The sequence below is a fragment of the Panthera leo genome, chromosome A1 (assembly GCF_018350215.1).
Source record: "Panthera leo isolate Ple1 chromosome A1, P.leo_Ple1_pat1.1, whole genome shotgun sequence".
Lineage (NCBI taxonomy): Eukaryota > Metazoa > Chordata > Mammalia > Carnivora > Felidae > Panthera > Panthera leo.
The window spans coordinates 41154319-41163030 of NC_056679.1; the positions used below are offsets into that span (position 1 = coordinate 41154319).

At 35.6% G+C, this 8712-nt stretch overlaps 1 long non-coding RNA gene across 2 annotated transcripts in view; it reads right to left on the reverse strand.

The window, feature by feature from the left end:
* LOC122199180 overlaps positions 1–8712 on the reverse strand; it is a 33570-nt gene that overhangs the window by 23494 nt on the left and 1364 nt on the right. The window lies entirely within an intron of this gene.

Genomic DNA, 8712 nt, shown 5'->3' on the forward strand with positions numbered 1-8712 from the left:
TTGCCACCCTTGGAAATCATTTAAACAATGACTGATGAATACTGTTGTATGAAAGTCCAGCTCACTTGCCTTTGATCAGGACAAGTCTTAGGCCTAATTTACACTCCAGAATTCCCCTACAAGATCGGGCTGAATATTTATGGGACTATACCTGATTGATTCTTTTTTTTTTTTTTTTTTACTTTTGCTCTTTCCCTGGCCTCCTCCCAGCTATCTCTTAATGGTCTCTCCTGAGAATACTTCTTTAATAAGTTGCTTTCACAAAAATCTTCAGCTCAAGTCTTCTTCTGGAAAACAACAAACAAACAAACCTAAGACAATGGCTTTGAAGAACTCAGAGGAGTTCTACAAGCTATCACCCCATCTACTTATCTATCCACCAGTATATCTTAGGATTTTTCCCATTAAAATGGGAAGACTATCATGTACTCAACTCATGCACTAATTCTCATCTCCTCTTACTTCCTCAAGAATATCAATTTTTAGCAGATATCTCCTGCATCAGCAGGTTTTCCCTCCCTGATGCACCATTTCCATCAGTATCTGTTGTGGGTTGAATGATGCCATCCAGACAGATATGTCCATATCCTAATACCCAGACACTGAGAATGTTACTTTATTTGGAAAAAGAATCTAAGCTGATGTAATTAAGTAGGGAATCTTCACCTGAAAGCATCATGGGTTCACCAGATATGCCCTAAACCCAATGGCAAGTTTTCTGAAGGCAGGATGTAGATACAGGAATGGGAACAGGCAATATGACCAGGGAGGCAGAGATTGGAGTAACAGAGCCAAGGAGGCCAAGGAACACCTAGAGCCACCAAAAGCTGGAAGAAGTGGGGGAAGGATTTTCCCCAGAACCTCCCAAGGTAGTACAGTTCTGTTAACACCTTGATTTCAGACTTCTGGCCTCCAGAACCATGAGAGGACAAATTTCTGTATGTTTTAGACCACCCTGTTTGTGACTATTTGTCTCAGAAGCTAGAGGAAATGAATATAGTATCCATATATGTTATTTATTTCTCCCATGAAAAAAATACAAAAATGACAAACTTTATCTTAGCCCATTTTCTGTTATAGTTACTATGCCATTTTCTTTCCTTTTACTATGAACACCCTTGAAAGAATTGTCTCTACTTGGTACTTCTAATTTCTTTCTTCTCTTTTTTCTAATGAACCCATTCCAATAAGGTTCCCACCTCCACCCCCATATCACTACAAAGAAACTGTTCTTATTGAAGTTACCAAAGACCTCACTAATAGATTCTAAATCCAATTTTCATTTCTCAGCCCTTATCTTTCTTGACCTATGAGTAGTAGCCTTTGACAAAGAGGATCACTCTCTCTTCCCTTAAATAATTTTTCCACTTACTTCCAGGGGATCTCACTCACCTGTTTTCCATCAACCTTACTCTTGTTGCTTACTTCCCGTCACCGCAACATCTACAATTTAAATTTCTCTAAGACTTACTCTTTGAATTTCATCTTAAATATTAATATAACTCTTTGGGTAATTTCACCCAATTTTGCAGTTTTAAAAAATACCTATATGCTGATTTCTAATTTATATTTCTATTCCAGTCCTCTACTCTGTACTTCAAATCCATATATTAAACTTTTTACTTAATACCTGTACTCAGAAGTGTAATAATTATGCTAACTGTAACATGTCCAAAGCTGAGTTCTAATATTCATTCTTAATTTCTTCTTACCTCCTAATAGTCTACATCTTAGCTAATGGCAACTTTATTTTTCCAGTTATGTAGGCCAAAATATTTAAGTCATTTTTGAATGTTTTTAAACGTTTATTATTATTGAGAGACAGTGAAAGATAAAGCATGAGCATGGGAGGGGCAGAGAGAGGAGGAGACACAGAATCTGAAGCAGGCTCCAGGCTCTGAGCTGTCAGCACACACAGAGCCCAATGCGGGGCTTGAACCCACAAACTGTGAGACCATGACCTGAGCCCAGCTGACTGAGCTATGCAGGTGCCCCTATTTAAGTCATTTTTGACTCACCTTTTACTTGCTCCTCAAACCCAGGAACTGATAGCACTTAACAGTTCTTCAAATGAACTTCAAATGAATAAGCTCACTTTTCACATTACAACTGCCAATATTCTGATCCAAGCTAACAACTTCTCTTATGTGGATTACTGAAATAGCCTTCTAAATTGTCTTTCATCTTCTGGCTTTTTCAGTGTCCTCTAAAAATGGCAGACACTGTGCTACTATTTAAATATAAGATAGCTAATGTTATGTCTCTGCTAAAAACCATCCTACATCTTCCCACATCACTCAAAGGAAGGAACAGATTTCTTCAATGACTTTGGAGTACCTACATGATTTTCCTGCTGCCTCTTACTTCTGAGATCCCATCTCCTACTGCTGTCTCTCTTGCTTACTCCCCTAAACTGTGATTATTTCATAGTATATCAAATAAGCCATGCACACTCCAACCACTGAGAGTTTCTTTCATACCTCTTCCCTTCCCTTCCCTCCCCTTCCCTCCCCTCCCCTCCCCTCTCCTCTCTTTTCCTTCCTCCTCTCCTTTCTTCTCTTTCTTCTTCTCTCTTCTCTTCTCCTCAGTTGTTCATCTCCATATTAGTTCCTTATAAAGGGCACTTTCTCATACAGAGCTACTGTGGGGTCCTTGTCTAAAATTTCAGTTCTCCTTCCTGCATTATTTTTCCTTCTTAGCACATATCAGCATCTAACATTCTATATATTTAAAATTTTTATATTGTTTGTTGTTTGTCCTTATCATAGCTTTTAAAATTCATGAGGTCAGTGATATCTGCCAGTTATTTTTACTTTTGTATCCCCATTACGTGGTATGTTGTAGGGACATAATTAATAGCTACTGAATGACTAAATACAGTGATAGAAAACATTAGCCTTGAGAGGTGAAATATCACAGACTAAAACATCAAAACAAAGTCACCTTATTTACACCCTTTTGTAATTTCTGGCAATAACAGGAGATTCTCAGGAGACACAAATATTACAGATAACATTTAGGTAAATTCAACTGATATTTTAGATTAAGCATTTAATGCCATAAAGTATTTAGATCCCCAGTATTCATTTATAACAATCTACTTCATTTTGACTCAGGATTTTATATTTTTCTAAAATAATTAGTATTAACTCCATGCCAGAACATGCCATACTGTATAGTAGACAATTGAAACATTTCTAATAAAACATTTTTCAATGTTTGTCACTTTTTTGAACTGCTAAACTTATTATGATTAATGCTTATTACTTTCTATCAGAAAATATATAATATTTATTTCTCTTTAACAAAAGTACAAACAATATACTCATATTAATGATTTTACCTAAATCATGCTACAAGCAAAAGATATCTTTCTTTTAAAGATTTTAGGAGAAAAATATTTCTATATCCCTCCTGATGATAATTATGTTTCAATATTAGCATCAGTGTCCTATATCATTAAAAACTGCCTCTGGTGTCAGTTGAGGTCTCTTTCCAAGAGCTATACCTGAATTATTTTATCACGTAATAATTTATATCAAAATATTTCATTAGATACCACCACTTTCTTATTATACAATATAACTAATTCTAAAGAAGAAATACTGTTAAAGAACTGGGGAAATCTCTGAATGTCAATATATCTCGATTCTAGTTTAGATTCTTTCAGTAACTAGTTATGAAACTAGTCATGATCTCACAGTTTGGGTTAGAGCTCCACGTTGGGCTCTGTGCTGACAGCTCAGAGCATGGAGCCTGCTTCGGATTCTGTGTCTCCCTCTCTCTGCCCCTTCCCCTACTCTCTCTCTCTCTCTCTCTCTCAAAAATAAGTGAACATAAAAAAAAGGAAAGAAAGAAAGAAAGAAAGAAAGAAAGAAAGAAAGAAAGAAGAAAGAAAGAAAGAAAGAAAGAAAAGAAAGAACAGGGGGAAAAAGGAAGTACCTAAAGACAAATACAATTATCTGGAGAAAGTATGCGTTTTATAGATTCAATGCACTTATTGTAGAGATAGTCACCCTCAGTTTTTTAGTTTTTATTAATTTTGTTAATAAGTACTTAGTTTTTGGGGTACCTGGGTAGCTTAGTTGGTTAAGCATCCAACTTCGCTCAGGTCATGATCTCTCAGTTCCTGGGTTCGAGGCTGCGTCAGGCTCTGTGCCGAAAGCCAGACCCTGGAGCCTGCTTCTAATTCTGTGTATCCCTGTCTCTGTCTGCCCCTCCCCCGCCTCTCTCTTCATCTCTCTGTCTCTCAAAAAATGAATAAACGTTAAAAAATAAAACAATAACAATAATTACTTAGTTTTTCATGGAACAAATATTTGAGGAAAGCTTGGATACTTGTCATGCAGGAAGCATTCTGCTTGACCTCAAAGGTGCAACAATGGAATGGATAGACATGGTCAGTGCTTCGAATATTCCAGTGTCTTTACAACATGAAATTAATTTAAAAAAAATTAAAAAAAGGGAGAGAGAAAGAAAGAAAGAGAGAAAGAGAAAATATTCTTCATTCTCTCTCTCTTACTACTGGAGTTTTCTTAGATAAAGGAGAAAATAAACCATCCACTATTAAAGAGTTAAGGGCTTGGATCTATATAGAAATTAAGCAGTTCCTTCAGGAAAACAATACTATCATGGCCTCTGAGCCACCTAGATCTGACTTCTGTTCCTGATGTTTCTTTAATGATTTTTTACATAAATGTTTTATTTTAGAATAGCTGTGGACTTATGGAAAAATTGCAAAGATGGTACAAAGAAATGTCATGTACTCCACACTCAGTTTCCCCATTACTAACATTTATATTAGTATCGTATAGATGGTACATTTCTCATAATTAATGAACCAATATTGATACTACACATTAACTAAAGTCACTACTTAATTCAGATATTTTTAGTTTTGCTCTAACCTCCTTTTTTTTTTTCTAGGATGAAGGACACAACACTACATTTAATTTTCATGCCTATTCAGGCAATCTTCTTTCCTTTGCAGAGGACTCCTTTGTTAGAGAGAGGGCTCAGGGTATATTTCACAATGATTACTCTTACCCTCCTGTTGGAAAACATGTACATGAGAACCGGGTTGGTTTCTTGAGTGTGTTACCTCCCACAAAGCAGTCCCAGGATTTTCTCACTCTTCAACTAATGTCAAGCACTCAGCCTCGTGCATTTATGGAAAATCAACGTTGAGCATTCTTACCAGTTCATGACTTCAGCAGCTTCTACTCCTGGTAGGCAGATCTTGACAGTGACTTCAAAGATTTGCCTGTCTCTCCAAATTTCAGGGTGTCAGTTTGCTCTGCAACCTCAATTTTCATATGGGTCAAGGAGAAAGTGTTCGTTTTTCAATTTGTTAAGAATGGGAGTGACAACATCCCAACTGTTTACATGATGTAGCTGATATCATGTCTTTGATTTTATGCAGTGTCAAGGCTGAATATGTTTCGCTGACTTTTATAGTTCTTAAAGATACATCCTAGAGGTGACGGTTGTAAGAAACACTTAAACTTTAGCTTCCTTCTTGTAGGAACATTTACTTCTTTTCCGCTGTTTAAAGTAGCATTAGTTTCTTAAAAGACTTCTGCTAAGGAGAGTCATTCTATTAGTAGCTATTAATGAAAAGTCATATCTAGATTGATGATATATGTATAAATAAGCAGAAGAATGCTCTAGTTTTTTGAAAAGAATAAGCAAAGAGGATGTTATTCCTGTATGGGGGGGAATGGGGTACAGAAATGCTTTTTTCTCTTTTTACAACCATTCTTTCATTGAGAAGATCTTTTTTTAATTTTTTTTATTTAAAAAAAATTTTTTTTAACGTTTACTTATTTTTGAGACAGAGAGAGACAGAGCGTGAACAAGGGAGGGGCAGAGAGAGAGAGAGAGACACAGAATCAGAAGCAGGCTCCAGGCTCTGAGACATCAGCCCAGAGCCCGACGCGAGGCTCGAACTCACGGACCGTGAGATCGTGACCTGAGCTGAAGTCGGACGCTTAACCGACTGAGCCACCCAGGCGCCCCTGAGAAGATCTTTATGAATCTGGAAGGACAAGGAAAAGAACTCTATTTTTGCTGAAAGTGCACAGACTTAAGAATTCTGCAGCTTAAATTTCCCAATTTCATGTGTGAGATGAAGGTTTCAGCTTTATCCTCTGTATACTGTGGATGATAGTTGTACCCCACAGCCTTCTTGTGATTAGATTACGAAATGGGCGTATAGCTCCAGAATCGGTACACGTAGTTGGTACTCAATAATTAGTTTCTCTTCTTCTTTTTTTTTTTTTTAATTCAGTTGGCTACCCTTTCCATCCTATTTCACATCTTTCTGAAGGGACATGAGTTCTTACCGTCTAACTTGACCTTTAATTTGCCCTTGTGAAGAAGGCAAAGTTTGCCAATAGGGAAATGATACTATTTTGAGTTATTAATATAGTCTGGCAACTATGCTACTGACTTAATATTCATTATCTTATTTACTCTCACAATATTCCATGTTTATTTTTTGCAGTTTTGGGTCCAAAGACCAAGAAATGTTAACTGTTTGTCGATGATCACATAATCTAAAAAGTGGCTAAACCAGAACTGCAATCAAGTTCTATCAGAAAACAATAATTATGGTTTCATAAACAATCTAAAATTTCATAAAATAAATCTTTCATATATTAATGATGTCCATTTTCAGGAAATGGACAAAGAAAGCCAGACCTGCCTGAAACATGAAGACAGAGAATTGTATTTTCTGAGCCCAGATAACAGGCAAATGCAAACTCAAGAAAAAATTTGAACAAAGTACGTTTTGCCTAATGCAATTGTTGTGAACAAGTGAAGAAGAAAAAACTGAAACTTGAAAAAGAAGCTGATTGCATTTTTTCGTCAGTGACATCTTCATAAACAATTGAACAGAATTATTTTCAATGGCACCTGGGAAATAAATTTCTGAAACAAAATTGTAGAGTCTCCATATAATGTGATCTTCCAAAATGTCTGACCTTCCTGAGCTAGCATCGAGACTAAGCTTAGTCAGCTTATAGGCTGCTGATTCGGTAAGCCTTTTTAAACTAACAGAATAACTAAAATGATAGCTTAAAACTATCTAGATACACAATGAGTATGAGATTAGCAGTTTTCTTCTAACAGGTTAGTTTTAGTTGGATTTGACATTTAGCTAATACCTCTTCTTTCATCCAACTGTAATTAACACTTGATCTGTAGTCTTAATACATGTACCACAGATGCCACAAGGCCAGAGTGGAACTTTGTGGATTGATGGATGGCCTGCCAATGGAACATCTTATTTTAATGACGATAGGCCTAAGTAAGCTTTCTTTTATCCTGTCTTACTGGACTTATTGGGGTGTGTATTTTGCAACTTGGCTACATTGAGGTTCAAATTCTCCTACCCTGAGGTACTATATATTTTAGCCAGTTATTTAATCTCTTCAAGTTCCATGGATTTCTGAAAATTTGAGTAAGATAACATTTTCAGGTCTATTAGAATGTCATAAGACTTGATTTTCTCTTATATGAGAAGTTAAAAAAAATAATCTTGGGGCCTGTGCTTTTCATTAGATTGCAGAAATTTTCTTTTGAAAAACCCAAGTTTTGTGACAGAGATGAGATTAATGTCATAAGCACTAAAAGCACACAGACTCCAAAGTGTTTAAATCCGGGTCTGTCCCTTATAAACTCTATGTCAGTGGAAAGTTGTTCTAACCCCAATGAACTTCAATTTCTTCACCTGTGAAATAGAGATAAAAGCATCTTTCTTATATGGTTATTGTGAGGAATGTTTTGGGCTTTTTTTTTTTTTAATGTGTGTAAATCATCTGTACTTATTAAACCATGACCAGTATTATTATTCAATTAAAACAAAACAGCTTTCTTCTATCCTTACTATTGCTAAAAGCACCAATGTAATTCTATTATTCTCTTATGACATAATGAGAAAGAATGCAGTATTTCTGATTTCAAATATCTACAGAGGCAAGCAATATAAATCGGGTGAATCTGAAGTGCAAAATGATATAAACAGAGATGAAGAATGTGTAAACTGGAAAGTGTATGCCCATTGAGAATCTTTTCCAATTGAAAAAGTTTTAAATGCTACTTTGACCAAACAAATGAAATCTGTAGGATTAATCTGGCCCATTGTTCCCATTGTAAGTGGCTTAACATGTTGCATAAGGGAGTTAGAGTGTAAAACAAATAACTTTGTCCTCTATAGCATTTTATTTTCTTTTTTGGCCCAGGGAAAATGCTTCCATATGTTAGAACTTATATTGTATATTCTTCAAAGATGTGTGGCCCTAGAGGTTGTAAAATAATTTCAGAAATCACACATATAGTGATTCTAAATCCACATAATAACTTTTAGAATAACTGTTGTTGGTAGGTGACTTATACCATTTTTTTTTCTGCAGTGGGAATTAAAAACAAAACAAACATATGAGAAATCCATATACTAGTAACTTCAAAGAATTATTTGTAAGGTTCTCTGAGGTCAACCCTAATTCAAGACCAAGGAAAAAGGGTAGAAAGCAGCAGAAAGACATGCCTGTCCTGTGATGAGGACACATCATGCTCCATATACTACTCAAATATCAAAAGTAGGTTATCTATTAAAATACAATTTTTGATGTTGCCTTTATTATAGGAAAATGAGTTTGTTCCTAGTATTTTCTTAAACTGATCCATTTCTAATTTAATCAACTCCCA